The 20736-nt window shown below is 38.3% G+C and overlaps 1 long non-coding RNA gene across 1 annotated transcript in view; it reads left to right on the top strand.

Annotated features, from left to right (window-relative positions):
• The first annotated feature begins 1502 nt into the window (after positions 1–1502).
• Positions 1503–20736, top strand: part of LOC136148095 (uncharacterized) — a 57362-nt gene continuing 38128 nt past the window's right edge. The window contains exon 1 of the long non-coding RNA XR_010659437.1: positions 1503–1628. This is a non-coding gene — a long non-coding RNA (uncharacterized lncRNA). The remainder of the gene's footprint in view (positions 1629–20736) is intronic.

The raw sequence follows: 20736 nt of genomic DNA, 5'->3' as shown, positions 1-20736 counted from the left end.
TCTGAAAACCTACCGGTGACTAACATCACTCCCGTCATAGTCTTTCTGTTATTCTGAAATTTCTGTGCATTCATAGAATTACATTTCAGATGGTTAATACATGGAAGTTCAGTGCAGTCATTCAGTCATATCTGACTCTTTGCAACCCTTTGGACTGGAACACGCAAAGCTTCTCTGTCCATCACCAACTACAAGAGCTTACTTAAACTCATGTCCATCAAGTCAGTGATGCCATCCAACTATCTCATCCTCTGTCGTCCCCTTCTCCTCCTGCCTTCAATCTTTCCCAGCATCAGGATCTTTTCCAGTGAGTCAGTTTTTCGCCTCAGGGGGCCATGTTATTGGAGCTTCAGCTTTAGTATCAGTCCTGCCAATGAACATTCAGGACTGATTTCCTTTAGGATAGACTGGTTGGATCTCCTTGCAGTCTAAGGGACTCTCAAGAGTCTTCTAAAATACCACAGTTCAAAAGCATCAATTCTTTGCACTCAGTTTTCTTTATACTCCAACTCTCACATCCATATGACCACTGGAAAAACCATAGCCTTGACTAGACAGACCTTTGTTGGTAAAGTAATGTCTTTGCTTTTTAATGTGTTGTCTAGGCTGGTCATAGCTTTTCTTCCAAGGAGCAAGCACCTTTTAATTTCATGGTTGCACTCACCATCCTCAGAAATTTTGGAGCCCCAAAAAATAAAGTCTGTCACTGTTTCCATTGTTTCCCCATCTATTTGCCATGAAGTGATGGGACCAGATGCCGTGATCTTAGTTTTCTGAATGTTGAGTTTTCAGCCAACTTTTTCATTCTCCTCTTTCACTTTCATCAAGAGGCTCTTTAGTTCCTCTTCACTTTTTGCCATAAGGGTGGTGACATCTGCATATCTGAGGTTATTGATATGTCTCCTGGCAATCTTGATTCCAGCGTGTGCTTCATCCAGCCCAGCATTTTGCATGATGTACTCTGCATATAAGTTAAATAAGCAGGGTGACAATATACAGCCTTGACGTACTACTCTCCCGATTTGGAACCAGTCTGTTGTTCCATGTCCAGTTCTAACTGTTGCTTCTTGACCTGCATACAGATTTCTCATGAGGCAGGTCAGGTGGTCTGGTATTCCCATCTCTTTCAGAATTTTCCACAGCTAGTTGTGATCCACACAGTCAAAGGCTTTGGCACAGTCAATAAAGCAGAAGTAGATGTTTTCCTGCAACTCTCTTGCCTTTTTGATGATCCAACGAATGTTGGCAATTTGATCTCTAGTTCCTCTGCCTTTTATAAATCCAGCTTGAACAGCTGGAATTTAACGGTTCCCGTACTGCTGAAGCCTGGCTTGGAGAATTTTGAGCATTACTTTGCTAGCATGTGAGATGAGTGCAATTGTGCAATAGTTTGAACATTCTTTTGGCGTTACCTTTTATGGGATTGGAATGAAAACTGACCTTTTCCAGCCCTGTAGCCACTGCTGAGTTTTCCAAATTTGCTGGCATATTGAGTGCAGCACTTTCACAGCATCATCTTTTAGGATTTGAAAGAGCTCAACTGGAATTCCATCACCTCCACTAGCTTTGTTCATCATTATGTTTCCTAAGGCCTACTTGACTTCACATCCCAGGATGTCTGGCTCTAGGTGAGTGATCACACCATCATGATTATCTGGGTCATTAAGATATTTTTTTATATAGTTCTTCTGTGTATTCTTGCCACCTCTTCTTAATATCTTCTGCTTCTGTTAGGTCCATACTATTTCTGTCCTTTATTGTGCCCATCTTTTCATGAAATGTTCCCATGGTATCTCTAATTTTCTTGAAGAGATCACTAGTCTTTTCCATTCTATTGTTTTCCTCTATTTCTTTGCATTGATCACTGAGGAAGGCTTTCTTATCTCTCCTTGCTATTCTTTGGAACTCTGCATTCAAGTGGGTATATCTTTCCTTTTCTCCTTTGTCTTTAGCTTCTCATCTTTTCTCAGCTACCTTTAAGGCCTCCTCAGACAATTTTGCCTTTTTGCTTCTCTTTTTCCTGGAGGTAGTCTTGATCACTGCCTCCTGTACAATGTCATGAACCTCTTTCCATAGTTCATCAGGCACTCTGTCTATAAGACCTAATCCTTTGAATCTCTCTCTCACTTCCACTGTATAATCATAAGGGATTTGATTTAGATCATACCTGAATGGTCTGGTGGTTTTCCCTACTTTGTTTAATTCAAGTCTGAATTTGGCAAAAAGGAGTTCATGATCTGAGCCACAGTCAGCTCCTGGTCTTGTTTTTGCTGACTGCCTAGAGCTTTTCCATCTTTGGCTGCAAAGAATATAATCAATCTAATTTCGGTATTGACCATCTGGTGATGTCATGTGTAGAGTTCTCTTTTGTTGTTGGAAGAGGCTGTTTGCTACGACCAGTGCGTTCTCTTGGCATAACTCTGTTAGCCTTTCCACCTGCTTTGTTTTGTACTCCAAGGCCAAATTTCCTGTTATTCAGGAATCTCTCGACTTCCTACTTTTGCATTCCAGTCCCCTATAATGAAAAGGACATCTTTTTTGGGTGTTGGTTCTTGAAGGTCTTGTAGGTCTTCAGAGAACTGTTCAACTTCAGCTTCTTCAGCATTACTGATCAGGACGTAGACTTGGATTACTATGATACTGAATGGTTTGCCTTGGAAATGAACAGACATCATTCTCTAGTTTTGAGATAGCATCCAAGTACTGCATTTTGGACTCTTTTGTTGACTATAAGGGCTACTCCATTTCTTCTAAGGGGTTCTTTCCCACAGTAGTAGATATAATGGTCATCTGAGTTAAATTCACCCATTCCTGTCCATTTTAGTTCACTGATTCCTAAAATGTTCACTCTTGCCATCTCTTCTTTAACCAGTTCCAATTTACCTTGATTCATGGACCTAACATTCCAGTTTCCTATGCAGTGTTGCTCTTTACAGCATCGGACTTTACTTCTATCACCAGTCACATCCACAGCTGGGTGTTGTTTTTGCTTTGGCTCCGTCTCTTCATTCCTTCTGCAGTTATTTCTCCACTGATCTCCAGTAGCATATTAGGCACCTACTGACCTGGGGAGTTCTTCTTTCAGTGTCCTATCTTTTTGCCTTTTCATACTGCTCCTGGGGTTCACAAGGCAAGAATACTGAATTGGTTTTCCATTCCCTTCTCCAGTGGACCACGTTTCGTCAGAACTCTCCACCAGGACCCATCCATTTTCGGTGACCCTACATGGCATGGCTCATAGTTTCATTGAGCTGAACAAGGCTGTGGTCCCTGTGATGAGCTTGATTAGTTTTCTGTGACTGTGGTTTTCATTCTGTCTACCCTCTAATGGATAAGGATAAGAGGCTCATGGAAGTCTCCTGTTGGGAGAGATTGACTGAGGGGGAACTGGGTCTTGTTCTGATGGCTGGGGCCAAGCTCAGTAAATCTCTAATCCAATTTTCTGTTGATGGGCTGTGTCCCTTCCCTGTTGATTGACCTGAGGCCAAACTATGGTGGAGGTAATGACGATAATGGTGACTTCCTTCAAAAGGTCCCATGCGTGCACCGGTGCACTCAGGGCCCCCAACCCTGCAGCAGGCCATCGCCAACCTATGCCTCTGCCAGAGACTCCTGGACTCTCACAGGCAAGTCTGGGTCAGTCTCTTGTGAGGTCACTGCTCTTTTCTCCTGGGTCCTGGTACACACAAGGTTCTGTTTGTGCCCTCCAGGAGTCTGTTTCCCCATTCCTGTGTAAGTTCTGGTGGCTCTATGGTGGGGTTAATGGCTACCTCCTCCAAGAGGGTTTATGCCACACCCAGGTCTGCTGCACCCAGAGCCCCTGCTCCTGTGGCAGGCCACTGCTGACCCGCACCTCTGCAGGAAACACTCACACACAGTTCTGGCTCAGTCTCTGTGTGGTCTCTGGGTCCTGGTGTAAAAGGTTCGTTTGAGCACTCTGAGCAACTCTGGCAGGTATGGGGTTTGATTCTAAATGCAATTTCACCCCCACTACTATCTTGCTGGGGCTTCTCCTTTGCCCTTGGATGTGAGGTATCTTTTTTTGGTTGGACCCAACATTCTCCTGTCGATGGTTGTTCAGCAGTGAGTTGTAAATTTTGGAGTTCTTGCAGGAGAAGATGAGTGCCCTCTGCCATCTTAGTCAGATGGAAGCTCTATCACCCTGAAAAGTCATAAACTTTACAGAAGTAATGACTATAAAACCATCTCTTAAAGTTCTTATAATTCTCAGTTGAGTGCAGAGCAGACATACATATCCACTGAATAAATTACATGGAACTTAAGGAGCAAGTGAGAGAGAATCTGTGACGAAAGCACATTGGCCCCTGGAAATATTAAAATGTTTAATCAGATAGAAGATTTGGGCCCCCTAAATAAAGACCAGGAGCATAGGTAATTAGCACAGTCTTAGCAGCAGGAGAAAACCAAATCAAACCAAACCCCACTTCATTCTCCCATCCCCTTACACACTTGCACAGTTGGAAACAAAAGGCAATTTACTGGCACCCAGTACAAGTCCTTTCTGGAAGTGATTACTGTCACAAATCCACTTTTAGTCAAAGGTGTTAAAAAATGAGATGGAGATCATCCAATTCTTACTTACTTTTGTGATGAACTGTTAAAGAGTGATACAAGTGGATAGAAAAGAAGGTGGGAAGGGAAAGAGACAGAAGAATAGACTATAGGAGACAAAATAAAAAGTTCAAAGTGGAAAGAAAAAGTAACACTTCATCATTCCCGATTTCCTCTTGGGCTCTGTTGACTAACTGAAGTGTCCTCATTCCCTGATGAGAGGCCGGCTTTGAAGAGCTCAGAGGATTCCTTTAAAGTCTTTGGACCTCATCTCAAGTTGAAGGATGCACAAGTGAAGCTCCCAACCATCATGATATGTTTACAAGGTTCTACTTAACCTATCTTGATGAAAATATCAGCCGACCTTGAATGTTTACCACATCTCAGTAAGCATATATGGTAAATTCAGAAGAAATATACTATAGCCAAAAGAGACTACACAAAAGACAGAATCCAGAGTCTTATGAACTGTTCCTTCTTTGAAGCCCTTTCTAAAAAGAAGGAAGTCAAGGGCATCTCTGTTTACTCTTACCAATATCCACTTAACTTAACTATGTAGAGTCAAGTAAAAAATCTGAGTGTTTTATGGAGAATAAGCCCCTCTCCACTGTGAATGCTACAAAGTGTAGGGTCTCTAGTTAAGCAGATAAACTAAGCCCACTCATGCTCAGATTCTTCATCATTCTTATCTCTGCAGGAAAAAAAAAAAAAAAAAAAACACCCTGGAACTTGCTTCTATTCTCCTAGGTTAATTTGCCTCATCTCAACCTTCATATTTCCCAGGAGCATCTTTGTAGTAGAAACTCCCATTGAGTTTATAGATTATCTTTCCCCTGACCTGACACCTAATACTCAGGCATTTTTATTTAATTACCTAGTAGACATTCATTTTGTTTTTCATTTGAATCTCAAGCCTAACATAATGAAGAAGAAATCCTCATTCTCACAGGCCCCTGGCAACTCATTTCTTTAGAAACTTCTGCAGCTCAGTAAGTGGCAGCATGCATGTGTGCCCAGGTGCTCAGTCGTGTCTGACTCTTGTGACCCCATGGACTGTAGCCCACTAGGCTCCTCTGTCCATGGGATTTTCTAGCACGAATACTGGAGTGGGTTGCCATTTCCATCTTCAGGGGACCTTCCTGACCCAGGGATCAAACCCGAGTCCCTGCAGATCCAGCATTGGCAGGCAGGTTCTTTCCCACTGAGCTACCTGGGAAGCTCTGCTGTCGTTCAGTCGCTCAGCTGTGTCCGACTCTTATGGCAGCAAAGTTCATCAATTTGGTCTTCCCAAATTGTCTTCTTTAAAGTAACTGTCCCCATCACAAAAGTTTTAGGGAGTACAAGGTTGCTCAGCAGGAGAATTGATCTATCTGCTTCCTTGGCACAAAGGAAGTGAGTCCATGTAACTATGTCTAGACTAATGGAAATGAGCAGAACTGATATGGGCACAACCTCAAAGTGACCTTTAAAATGCAAAGTCACTTATCCTGCATTCCTTTTTTCCTACATTCTGTGGGCTGGAATATAGATATGTTGGTAAGAATCTGTCTATAGTATTCTTTGCCGAAAAATACTTCATAACACATAATGGTCACTCAAAGCTTTTTTTTAAATGAAAGAAAGAGGAACACAGAGTAAGGCAGCTATACATTCTCTTGCACAGTTATTAGATATCTGTTATAAATAATTTAATATTACTGCTAAGAAGAGTTCTACAGAAATGCTGAGAAAGAAAAAAGACAATGTATTCATATATGATGCCAAAAAGTCATCACTGAGATAATAATTATGAAAGATCTGAGAAAGAATAAGTAGGCACTTTATGTAAGTGAGCTATGTCTAGAAGCCACACAAAGATGTGATCTGCACTCAAGCTCAAGGATAAAGCACTGTAGAGCCAGGAAGGTGCTATCAAGGAGAATCCCTGTTTAAAAGTCAACAAAATCTACAAAAAAAGTAGAGATGAAACCAGCAACTTTTTTCAGGACAGTGTATATTATTGGCTCAAGTAAGTTGTCCAGGAGACTTTCCTGTTAGCTCAGCTGGTAAAGAATCCACCTACAATAAAGGAGACCCCGGTTCGACTCCTGGGTCAGGACGATCTCTGGAGAAGGGTTAGGCTATCTACTCCAGGATTCTTGCCTGGAGAATTCCATGAAAAAGCAGACTGGCAGGTTACAGTCCATGGTGTTGGAAAGAGTCGGACACAACTGAGTGACTTTCACTTTCAAGTTGTCCAGAGTAACAGTTAAGCTAGAGAATTTTACTTTGGTTAAATCTTTCAAAGAAAAAGAGCAATGTATTATGTCACCTAACTACAATGTTAGGAGAAAATTTTCAGACTTCAAGCAGAGCTGGAACCAAATGTCATGATGATGTCATTGGGGATCTACTATTTCTCTTTATCTTTTTTTACTTTTTATTTTGATCTAAAATTATACTTACAGAAGATTAGTAATTTAGATTAACAGAGAGTTCCTGCACACCCTTTCCTTCCTCAGTTGTCCTCTTGTTAACATCTTGCATAACAACAGTACAATTATCAAAGCCAGAAATTGACCTTGGTACAACAGTTCTATTGACTAAATTGCAGACCTTATTCAAATTTCACTAGATTTTTTTCACTAACTTTTTTTTCCTGTTCCATTATCCTATTGGGATCCCATGTTGCATTTATCTGTCATGCTTTTAGTCTCCTCTAATCAATAATAGTTCCTCAGTTTTCCATGTCTCTCATGATGTTGATATTTTTGAAGATTATTTGGTAGAATGTTTATGAGTTTGGGTTCCTCTGATGTTTTTCTCTTAATTGAAGTAAGGTTCTGTATTTTTGAAAAGAATATCACAGAAAATATGTTATTGCCTTCTCAAGGAATTTTATCAAAGGATTAACAGTGTAATAGTGTCTCATTACTGGTGATTTTAATCTTGATTAATTGGGTAAATGGTGTCTCCTGGATTTCTCTATTTTGGAGTTACTATATTTCTCTTTGAAGGTAACAAGTACCTTGGAGGAAATCATTTAGACTATGCAAGTTCTGTGTCTTCCACAAATTTTGTGCATTAATTTTAGTGAGATGCAAAATTTCAAGTACAAAAAGAATCCTCTTTTACTAGTATACATGAAAAATCACAATCTAAAATTTACTGGAAAAAAATGTGTATTAAGAAAAGCATATTGTACCAAAATAACATTTAAAAATTATGTGTCTAACTATTACTTTTGCTTCAAATGCTTTATACTAGTAGTTCTTATACTTTTCTAGGCCATGGAACCTCTGGAGTAACTGATGAAAGACAGAGATCACTCTAATCCTCAAAAAATGCAAATAGGAATATGTCGACAATGTTGGGAATTTATAAACCACCAAACCTCATCCTTAAATACCTGAGGGGTCTTTAGGCTAAGCACCTCTTTCTTTTTTAAAAAACTTTATTTGTTTTTAATTGGAGGATATTTGCTTTACAATATTGTGTTAGCTTCTACCATACATCAACATGAGTCAATCATAGATATAGATATGTCTCTTCTGTCTTAAACCTCCCTCCCACCTCCCACCCCATCCCATCCCTCTAAGTTGTTAATACCCCAGATGAAGCTCCCTGCATCATATAGCAAATTCCCACCAGCTATCTGTTTTACATATGGCAATTTATATGTTTAAAGCTACTTTCTCCATTCATCCCATGCTGTCCACCCCCACTGTGTCCACAACTCTGTTCTCTGTGTCTACATCTCTACTGCTGCCTAGCAAATAAGTTCATCAGTACCATTTCCTAGATTCCTATCTATCTATTTATCTATCTATCTATCTATCTATTTATTTATACCTGATGTTTATTTTTCTCTTTCTGACTCACTTCAGTTTGTATAACAGGCTTTAGGTTCATGTACTAACATACGTTGGATCATAGAAAAAGTAAGAGAATTCCAGAAGAGCATCTACTTCTGCTTCATTGACTACACTAAAGCCTTTGCAGTGTGGATCACAACAGCGGAAAATTCTTAAAGAGCTGGGAATACCAGATGACCTTACCTGCCTTCTGAGAAACCTGTATGCAGGTCAAAAAGCAACAGTTAGAACCAGACATGGAACAATGGACTGGTTCCAAATTGGGAAAGGACCACATCAAGGTTGTATATTGTCACCCTGCTTATTTAACTTATATGCAGAATACATTTTGTGAAATGCAGGGCTGGATGAAGCACAAGCTGGAATTAAGATTGCCAGGAGAAATATTAATAACCCCCAATATGCAGATGACAGAAAGTGAAGAGGAATTAAAGAGCCCTTCATGAAGGTGAAAAAGGAGAGTGAAAAAACTGGCATAAAACTCAACATTCGAAAAACAAAGATCATGGCATCCAGTCTCATCACTCCATGGCAAATAGATAGGGAAATGCTGGAAATAGTGACAGACTTTATTTTCTTGGGCTCCAAAATCATTGTGGATGGTGACTGCAATCATGAAATTAAAAGACACTTGCTCCTTGGAAGAAAAGCTATGACCAACCTAGACAGCATATTAAAAAGCAGAGACATTACTTTGCCGACAAAAATCCATATAGTCAAAGCTATGGTTTTTCCAGTAGTCATATATGGAATGTGACAGTTGGACCATAAAGAAGGCTGAATGCCAAAGAATTGATGCTTTTAAGCTGTGGTGCTGGAAAAGACTCTTGAGAGTCACTTAGATCCCAAGCAGATCAAAGCAGTCAATCTTAAAGAAAATCAAAGCTGAATATTCATTAGAAGAACTGAGGTTGAAGCTGAAGTTTTGGCCACCTGATGCAAAGAACTGATGGTGAGAAAGACTGAAGGCAGGAGAAGAGGACAACAGAGGGCAAGATGGTTGGATGGCATCACTGACTCAATGGACATGAATTTGAGCAAGCTCTGGGAGATGATGAAGAACAGGGAAGCCTGGTGTGCTGCAGGCCATGGGGTCACAAAGAGTCAGACAAGATAGAGCAACTGAACAACCACCTCACTAGGACTGACTCAAATTCATTCCTTTTTATGGCTGAGTAATATTTTATTGTATATGTTATGTACCACAACTTATGTAAGCACCTCTTTCTTAATGCAATAGAACAACGGTAAGTCAATTTGCTTTTCATGATGTCCTTCCCTCAGTTTTATGGTATTAAAAGGGAAAAGAGGGAGGGAGGGAGGGATGGTGAAAAGGAAGATAGGAAGGAAAGGCAGATGAGGGGTTAGGATGGAGAGATGAAGAGAGGGAGAAAGAAATAATTATAGTATTCCATATGCCCATTACTTCCTTTTCCCAGAGTAGAAAGAAGTCTACAAAAAATGACCAATTCTTCCTAATTATTTTTCCCCTAAACTGCTTTTTAAGTTGGGTCTTGAAGTATATTAGAAACTATTCATTTTACCCCATCCAGCTTTTCTTTTCTCTGTCATCCCACCCATCCAACATCCCCCCATGCTTTTTTCTTTCTGAGTACATTGCTCCCTCAAATATTTCAAGTTTCTTTCAAATACATGTTCACAGAAATTGAATTATATTTTTTCAATTAAAAAAATAGAAGAACACTAAGAAGTTTTGACATTTACTTTTTTTTTTTTTTGACATTTACTTTTAAAAAACAAATTTCACCAGGATCCTAGGGTTGCTTTGTCCACACTTCCACATAGTCTTTAAATACCTAAAAATATTTGAGGGTCTGTCTTCTTCTTTAAAACTGCTTCTCCTCTGAAGCAATTGACCCTATGTCATGAAATTTTTGCAGCACATGTGCACTATGTATACTCACTATCATGAAACTCCTGTTTTTCAGTATGTTGGGATGTTGACTTAAATGCATTTTATTTAAAAATTAAAAGCAAATTTCATAAGCTATTTGCTTTGCACTGAGGAATTTGGGTCAGTCAGAGAGAAAGACAATGGGCTTTTTTCATGGACCTGTTTGGAGGTAAGAACCAGGCCTTTCCTAGAAGGACTCTGCCCTTCCCACCTGAGGGAGCTCTGAGTGTTCTTCAGGAACACTCCAGAAGGAAAGGCAGATGAGGCACAACTATTTCCTCATCCTAAGAGTTTTCATGCCTAATCACTGTTCCAGAAAATCTTGAGGCAAGTCTACTGCGTTAGCCTTTTACATAATATAATTTGGAAAGACTTTTTTTTAGCAAACCTAATTCCGATGAGTCCATCTGCCAAACCCAAAATTTGAGTTTTTCATACAATGCGGATGTAATAACAGACTCAAAGCACAAAAGATAGCATTTGTACAATCTATTAAGCAATAGTCAAAACCTTCCTTTTGTAAAGAGGAAAACTAACTGTATCATCTTCTAGCCAATACAATAAGTCTTAACTAGTTTAAGCTTTGAAATTGCCACATCAAGAATTTCTTCTCTAGATGTTCAAAGTCATGGAGAACATTTTGATAATTAGAGCTGTCCTTATGACCTCCAATTTCTTTCATTAACACTAAAGAAATAAAGAGGAGACCTTTGAAGGCCTGCTGCTCCTGCTAAGTCGCTCAGTTGTGTCTGACTCTGTGTGACCCCATAGACTGCAGCCCACCAGGCTCCTCTGTCCCTGGGATTCTCCAGGCAAGAATATTGGAGTGGGTTACCATCTCCTTCTCCAATGCATGCATGCATGCTAAGTCGCTTCAGTTGTGTCCGACTCTGAGCGACCCCATGGACAGCAGCCCACCAGGTTCCTCTGTCCATGGGATTCTCTAGGCAAGAATACTGGAGTGGGTTGCTGGAGACCTTAGCTCCCTATTTATCCATGGAATATTCTAACTCACTGAATTTCTTTATAAGAAACACAAAAACAAATTTTCACCAAGCAAGTTAGCATAAACATCTTCACAAAAAGAAAACCTAAAATTTGATTTCATATTAACAGAAGGTTGGACTAGATAATGCAGAGCCTGTTTCTCAGTAATGGTGCTATTATATGATAGTTGCATATAATTAATTATACTTACTTTAGCTATTTGCTTTCTGAGGTTGTTTTTTGGTATCCTGAAAAAGTGATCACTCTTGAGAATAAGCAAGAAAATAATGGATTCCAATACTCCCCTCTCCATTTCGAAATCACATAGATCTGTATTGACTCATATTTGCATTTTACTTTTCCACTTAAGCAACTGTTTCCTCTAATCATAAAAGGTGGAAATTTTTTAAATTAATGAACTTTCACATAGTGGATGAAAGTACATGTGATTCACCATGTTAGGAGCGAGACACTGTATCATAACACTGTATTACAACTCTATTAAAGCCAGTAATTTTGAGATGCTTCAGCAACTTTTGGCTTTTGTGTTAAAAGTGGCATCAGTAAGCACATCACATGTCTGAATTTAGATATGAGCTTTAAGAGATTCTGCTCTCAAAGCACATAAGAAAAAAGAAACTATTAAATTTCAGTGAAATGATGTTTCTGTGGCCTAGTTTTTTGGGATTGTGGAAAGAGAATAAAAATTGGGAAATTCTTAAGAGGTCCATTGTAATTCACCAGGAATTTTCCAAACACAAGTTCTACACCTATGTGTCCTATTGAAAGGTGAGTATTAGAGGTTCTGAGGTTGCTCAAATTGTCACCATCACTTTAATTAATGAAGTCAGAGTATGATAAGAGGACTAAAATGATAAATGACAGGAGTTAGTTAGATAATTCCTAACTAACTAGAAGTTATCTGTACTAATTTATTAACTGTGTGACCATGAAAACAGATCTTAGCTTCTTTGAAAATCTCTGTCTCTTTCCTTAATCTATAAAATAAGAGAGTTGGACTAGATGATTTCTCAGTCTTTTCTAATTAATACTTGTTTGATAGCCATCACAACTTCTAATGTATGAGAAGTTTAAGGAGGGCTCTACTTGTGATTTCACAGATAAGACTTTAAATGTTCCTCATCAAATAGCTCCTCATCAATCTAATTATGCTTCTAATATCTCTTGCCATATTTTATCCATAGCTCATGTGGAGATATTTATAACCCATCCTACCTTCAAACAAAGTAAAATGAAAATCTCATCATATTCTTTACTTAATAGTTTAGCACAGAAGAACAGTAGTTGCCTCTCCCAGGCACCTTAGAAAAAGTATGACCAGATGGACAAAAAGCCAGAAGACTTTGGTCCATGTGTCCACTCTTCATTGCCTTGGCAAGCTCTGAAAGCAGAACTTCAAAAGTGTCTCTGGAAAAAGTTGCTGAAATCAGTTCTCCTGCTGGCCTCTGACCAGGCAGACAATAGAAAATATCATCTGAGCTTGCACAGTCTAGATAGCATTTTGCTTGACCATATGGACAGTTCCAAACAGATAAAATCTAGTGGCTTCCTTCAAAGAGTTCATTGTGCATTCAGAGCTACTGAGTCATGAGTAACTTTTCTTCTATTCCTAGTCCTCTCTTAGATATACAACCATTGACATAGTTCCATCAATTAACAGTGTAATTGAGTAGTATACACATATTTTAACATTACTACAATTTAAACTCTTACATTGGTCCAAAAATAAATAGGTTAATGTAACAAAATAGCCTGAATCAATGTTTTGTAACTGATAAAAGAGAGACCGCACAAACCAGGGAGGCAAAGATGACTTGCTTGGTCACCAGAGTAAAGAGAACTGGAGAGCTATTGGGATGGAATCAATGTGTGGTCAATTTAGGTTTTTCTCACACACTGAAATAATCTCTTGTGGACCAAAGAGTTAACTGCAAAAGTTGTATGCAACAAAAGTAAGTATTGCTGAATGTAATTTGATTTCTGCATAGGGAAGGTTCATTGAGCTTAAAAGCAATGGAAAAATTATGGTATAAAAGATAAATACATTTAATTACACATATATTTTAAATATTGTGTGTAAATTAAACTGACCAAAATAAGAAGGCAAAACACAAATTAGGTGATAATACAGAATATATCACAGTTGAAATACCATTCCCACATAAATTTCCCAGAGATATTGTCGCAGACATCTGCATCTCCATAAGTAAGAACTATGAAAAGATGATACACATACACACACACAAATGAAACCATTCTGTCAGATTAGCAGGCTTTCCACTGATAGCACTCAATTTTAGGGAAATTGTGAGGAAGTCAACACACAGCATCTTCATAACCTTTGTTTAGAATGTTAAAGAGTATATAAAATTCCTAAAGCTAAGTGTGGCAATATATTTCCAACACTTTAAAAATTTCATACAATTTGACTTCTAGAAATTTAGCCTAAGGAAATAAACTGACTTGTGGACATTTAAGCACACAGTTGCTTAATGCAGTGATCATTATAATGGCAAATAATTACTGAGTTAAGCAAGGAAACACTTTGAAAACCAAATAATGGATTAAATTATAGTTTACTTCATGACCATTGTTTTGAATAGTATAGGAAATTTTTATTTATAATGTTAGCTGAAAATCAAAATAGGGATTATATAGGATATAAACTCAACAATACAGTAGCACTGGCTTATAAAGCATAAGGTAATCCTAGATAAGATTATCCTAAAATGTTGACAGTGTCTATCTTTGGTTGATGTCTATATACATATTTTATGTTTTTGTTTAATTTTTAAAATTGCTTCTATCTTCAACAAGCATTATTATAGAATAAAAATTAAACCAAAGTTAACTGGTGTTGTCAGGCAGGGATTCTAGGCTCCCATGTGCAAAGAATAATCCGGAAGGGAGTCGGGGTGAGGCTCTGAGTTGGCACCAACTCCTGGCCTCAGAGTCATTCTCTCCTCAGGGGAGCAAAGGCAGGAAGAAGGCAAGGGCAGAAGGCAAGGGCAGAGCCTCCCTCGCCTGGACATTAGAACATTACTACCTATAAATGGTAGGAATATTTACCAGGTATTTATTTATCTCATGAGCTTAAATTGTGGGAAATGCACAAGGAAATGGAGGAAATCCAGATATCAACAACATGAGTGTGAGCATTTGAGGAGTTTAAAGCAGATGTTTTGGTAGAGTATATTATAAATAAAACATGCTGCTGGAGATTGCATCTGGTTGCACCCAAGTTGACACGTAACACTCTCTCAGAAGCACAGTGGGTAAAGCGCCATGAAGGATTTGATCTCTGCTCTCTTCTACCCCATCTCCAACCGCTCTGCCTTTGACTGGCTGCTTCTCACCTTTCCTGGTCTCCTTTTCTTTCCACTGGTCACTCCTCCCGCCTCAGGACCTTTATACACACTCTGTCCTCTATTCGGATATTCCACCCTCACATATTCCCATTAATTCCTCTGAAACCTTCTAATCTCCTTTCAGATTGCACTTCCACAGAGAAGCCATTCCTCAACCTCTATACTGGACAGGTCAGGTATGCTCAGTTATGTAACAACACAGAATCTTGGTCCTTATTGGGAAGATCCCCTGGGGGAGGAAATGGTAACCAGCTCCAGCATTCCTGCCTGGAAAATCCCACAGAGAGAGGAGATGGATGGGCTACAGTTCATGGGGTTGCGAAGAGTTGGACATAATTGAGCAACTGGGCGCACACACACACATACACACACACACACCTATTTAACACTGTTTGTAATGCTATATTCAAGGGGGTTTTAATGAATGGGTCTTTGCTTCAATGATACTACAAATTCAATACAAGCAGAAATCTAAGTCTCCTTTGCTCATCATAAAATGTCAGCACCTGGCACAGTACTGGCATAGAGCAGAAAACACTAATTCAAAAAGATACGCACACACCAGAATTCACGGCAGTACAAGAGTCAAGGTATGGAAGCAACCCAAGTCTCCATCAATAGATAAAAGGATAAAGATGTGAACATTACTCAGCCATAAAAGAGAAGGAAATTCTGCCATCTGTAGCAATATGTATGGAACTGGAGAATATTACAATTAGTGAAATAAGTCAGACAAAGATAAATACTGTATCATGTCACTTATATGTGTAATTTAAAAAATAATGCAAATGAATGTATATAGCAAAAAAGAAACAGCTATAGAAAAAACTAGTGGTTATCAGAGGGGAGGGAAGATGGAGAGGCAAGTTGGTATGGGAGTAAGAGATACAAACTGTATATAAAATTGATAGGCAATGAGGATATACTGCACAGCACAGGCAAACATAGCCACTAGTTTGAAACAACTTTTGTATTATAATCTGCAAAATACTGAATCATTGGAAAAGACCCTGATGCTGGGAAAGATTGAAGACAAAAGGAGAAGAGGGCAGCAGAGGATGAGGTGGTTGGATAGCATCACTGACTCAATGCACGTGAACTTGAGCAAACTCTGACAGATGGTGGAGGACAGGACAGTCTGCAGTCTGGGGGGTCCTAAAGACCTGGACAAGACTTAGCGACCAAACAACAACAACAACATCTGAAACCAATATAATATTTTAATCAACCATATTGCAATAGAAAAAATAAATTCCGTACGTATTTGATGGATGATAACATAACATACTAGGAGAAAAGTCATGGTAGAAGAAACTGAATTGGCCACCAGGCAGTTAGGTGACATATACTACGTAAGGAGCCAGAGGTTTGATCAATGGCCTAAAAATGCAGGACTCTGTCTTAGACCAACTGTTTATTTGGAGGTGATGGAAACAATAACAAATGCTACAATAGCTGTCTGAAGATTTCCTAGGTCTTTTAACATGGGACATGAAACAGTAAACTGGACCAGCTACTAATGACTTGCCTTGAGAACCAGTCCCAATTCTACATCCAGTGATGTCGAGTTGGTATCTTGAAATCTGCCTTGGTGGGACTATTTACACCTGGGAAATTAGCAAATGCAAAAATCACTATGGTTTTTCCAGTAGTCATGTATGGATGTGAGAGCTGGACCATAAAGAAGGCTGAGCACCAAAGAATTGATGCTTTGGACTGTGGTGTTGGAGAAGACTTTAGAGTCCCTTGGACTGCAAGGAGATCAAACCAGTCAATCCTAAAAGAAATCAACCCTGAATATTCATTAGAAGGACTGATGCTGAAGTTGAAGTGCCAATACTTTGGCCACCTGATGAAAAGAGTCGACTCACTGGAAAAGACCCTGATGCTGGGAAAGACTGAAGATAGGAGGAGAAGGGGACGACAGAGAATGAGATGGTTGGATGGCATCAGTGACTCAATGGACATGAGTGTGAGCAAGCTTCAGGATATGGTGATGGACAGGGAGACCTGGCGTGCTGCAGTCCATGGGGTCACAAAGAGTCAGACACAACTGAGCAACCGAACAGCAACAACAAATCACAAATCACTACTCCCCCCCCACCCCCCGCCATTTTTGGAGAGCTGATTATTAAATATTTTTCATCACACCTCTCACATCATGCCATTAAGTTCCAAATCTGCCTCATAAGCCAGTGCATAGTCTGTATTTTAACTCATTTTTTCTGTAGTTCCACATCCCTGTATTTTCAGATATTCTTTTTATGTTAGGAACATTAACCCTTGCCTCTAACATAAGTTGAAAATACTTTGTTCCCAGTTTTCTTACTTGTATGTTTATTTACAGCATATTCTGCTATGCAAAAATTGAACACAATCAAAAATTTCAACCTCTTTCTTTGGATTGTTTATGAATTTTGAGTCAGTAAAGTTCTCCCATTCCTGCATCTGTAGGAAGTCACCCATGCTTTCTTTTAGAATTGACACAACTGTTGTTTTTTTTTTTAACACAATCTCTGATCCCTTCGGATTTGAGCTTCATGTAAAATATAAGGAATGAATCTTATGTTGTCTTTTTATGTATTGCCATTCTCCAACACTACTTAAATCTATTTTTTCCTATTTGTTGAGATATGTGGTTGACATTTATAAGTATTCTAAATTTTCTTATATGATTGGGTTAGTTGCTGAATTTTGTTTTATTCCATTTGGTCAGTCTGTCTATCTATGTACCATTAACAAACAGCCTTGATTTTATTCCCTTTTTCAGTATATATTTAATTTTGAAGATAGCTAGCTGTGTCCCCACTGTATGTACAAATTTCCTCTTCTTTTCAGTAATTTTCTGTCTATTCTTGCTTGCTCTCCTTCCAAATGAACTTTATATGTCAGCTATTGGGAAAAAATGATTTTTTAAAAATTGGAATTACCTGAAACTAATAAGCAGTTTATATACATATATATATATATAGTTTTCAAGATATTGAACTTTTCTATCCAGGAAAAGAGTATGCCCTTCTTTTCAACTCTCAAAAATGTTTAATGTTTTCCTCATCTAAGTTTTGAACATTTCTTGTAGAGTTCATACAAATGAATTTGATTTCTGTTTTGATAGAAAATGAGATCTCCATTTTATATACTGACATTTTTGCTTGTGTATATGATGCCTATTGATTTTTGTCTGTTAATTTAACAACTTATTATATTAAATTCTCTACTGTTTTTGACAGCTCTCCAACATTTCTTTTAGGATTTACAGATATAAAATCACTTATTTTCCATCTGGACATACTTTTACTTTTTCCTAACTCTTATATCTCCACTTGTTTTCTCTTGGGTTGTTTTCATCGACTAATACTTCCAACCAGAGGGTGGGAAAAAGAGAGGGAAAAAGGGAGAGAGAAAGTTCATGATAGGTAAATATGATCAATATACTGAACGTCTATAATATAAATGGATATTGAAAGTTGTAAAATACCCTTCTGCTACATTTGGAGATGATCATGACTTTTCTTCCTAGTCTTACTATATCAATGAAACAGAATTTCTAATAGTGAATCCCCTGAAATTAACAAACCACGTTGCATTCCTAAAATTAACCCCAGCACTTGGTCATAATAAAATTACTTTTAAAATGTTCTGTTGATTTCAGTTTTCTAATATTTCCCTTAAGATTTTTACACTGATATTCATAAGTGAGATTTTTTGTTACTTTTCTTTTTTGGTACAATCATTCAGCTTTGGGGATTAATGTTATACTAGATTCAAAACATGGAGTTGAAAGATTTCTTTCTTTTCTATATTCTCTGACATACTTTAAGTGCATTGGGAGTGATAATACCAATGATAATCTCTTTTAATGATGGAATTATCAAATCATTAAAGGTTTGGTAGAATTTTTCTATGAAACCTAATGAACTTGGTGCTTTTCTGTGGGGAAGCTTCATTTCTATTTATTTATTGTTCTATTTATACTTTACTAAGGAGAGTTATAACAATTTTTATTTATTCACTTGTATCAAGATTTCAAATCTATTTGCACATAGTTGTGTAAAATAGAACTTTTAAAACTGCTTGGTCTGATACTGTTATGTTTTTTTTATTTCTAATGTGTGTTTGTGCCTTTATCATTTTAAAAACTATGCTAGGTAATAGTTTCTCAAATTTGATATTAATGCTATAGCTTATTATTTTAGAACTATTTTTCTATTTTTTAACTCACTAGTTTCTATTTATAGCAATTCTTTCTCTATGCCTTCTTTTGATTCACTCTTGCTTTTCTAACTTTTTAAATTAAGTGTTTAATTCATTTTTTAAAATTTTTATTGACATAGCTATTTAATGCTATAAAATTTCCTCTGATAACTGATTCAATTATATCTCAAAGATTGTTTCCTGTTTTCATTACTGTTATTTCTTGGCAATTTTGCAATTTTGAGTCCCTTCTTTGAGCAGAGTGTTTTTAATAGAATGTTTGTAAAGAAAATAGAATTTTATTTGCCATTAGTATATCCTCCTTCCTAACCATAAATGGCTTCAAATAGCTAGTGATCTCCAAAAGAGACATACAGATGGCTAACAAACACATGAAAAGATGCTCAACATCACTCATCATCAGAGAAATGCATATCAAAACCACAATGAGGTACCATCTCACGCCAGTCGAAATGGCTGCCATCAAAAAGTCTACAAACAATAAATGCTGGAGAGGATGTGGAGAAGAGGGAACACTCTTACACTGTCGGTGGGAATGCAAACTAGTACAGCCACTATGGAGAACAGTGTGGAAATTGCTTAAAAAACTGGAAATGGAACTACCATAAGACCCAGCATCCCACTGCTGGGCATACATACCGAGGAAATAAGAACTGAAAGAGACACATGGACCCCAATGTTCACAGCAGCACTGTTTACAACAGCTAGGATATGGAAGCAACCTAGATGTCCATCGGCAGATGAATGGATAAGGAAGGTATGGTACATATATACAGTGGAATATTACTCAGCTATAAAAAAGAGTGCATTTGAGTCAGTTCTCATGAGATGGATGAAACTGGAGCCTATTATACAGAGTGAAGTAAGTCAGAAAGAGAAACACCAATGTAGTATATTAACACATACATATGGAATTTAGAAAGACAGTGATGATGACCCTATATGCAAGACAGCAAAAGAGACACAGATGTAAAGAACAGACTTTTAGACTATGTGGGAGAAGGCATGGGGGGGATGATTTGAGAGACTAGCATTGAAACATGTATATTACCATATGTAAAATAGATGACCAGTGCAAGTTTGATGTCTGAAGCAGGGCGCCCAAAGCCAGTGGTCCAGGACAACCTAGAGGGATGGGGTGGGGAGGGAAACAAGAGGGGGGTTCAGGATGGGGGACACATGTCTAGCTGTGGCTGATACATGTTGATAAATGGCAAAACCCACCACAATACTGTAAAGTATTTAGCCTTCAATTAAAATAAATAAATAGGTCTTTTAAAAAGTAAATAATGACACTTCCTTCAGTTCAGTTCAGTCGCTCGGTCATGTCTGACTCTTTGTGACCCCATGGACTGCAGCACACCAGGCTTCCCTGTCCATCACTAATTCTTGGAGCTTGCTCAAACCCATGTCCATTGAGCCGGTGTGATGCCATCCAACCATCTCATCCTCTGTTTTCCCCTTCTCCTCTTGCCTTCAATCTTTTCTAGCATCAGGGTGTTTTCCAATGAGTCAGTTCTTTGCATCACGAGGCCAAAGTATTAGAGTTTCAGCTTCAGCATCAATCCTTCCAATGAATATTCAGGACTGATTTCCTGAATAAGGCATGTCCTTATGATTAAACTCAAGTTCATGAAGAAAAATAGCAAAATACAACACAATCAACCTTAGTGAGAAAAGCCAAAAACCAAGTGAATGGTAAGCTTCTCCTAACTTTTAAGCCTTCCATTTCCAAGTTCAATCATTGGCAGTTCTTCATCTCTGATTCCCTCAGGTGACCTGCTTCCTTTGTAGAGCCACAGTA

Source organism: Muntiacus reevesi, chromosome 16 (assembly GCF_963930625.1).
Source record: "Muntiacus reevesi chromosome 16, mMunRee1.1, whole genome shotgun sequence".
Lineage (NCBI taxonomy): Eukaryota > Metazoa > Chordata > Mammalia > Artiodactyla > Cervidae > Muntiacus > Muntiacus reevesi.
The sequence above is the reverse complement of the archived record's forward strand: the minus strand, read 5'-3'. Positions and strand labels throughout refer to the sequence as shown.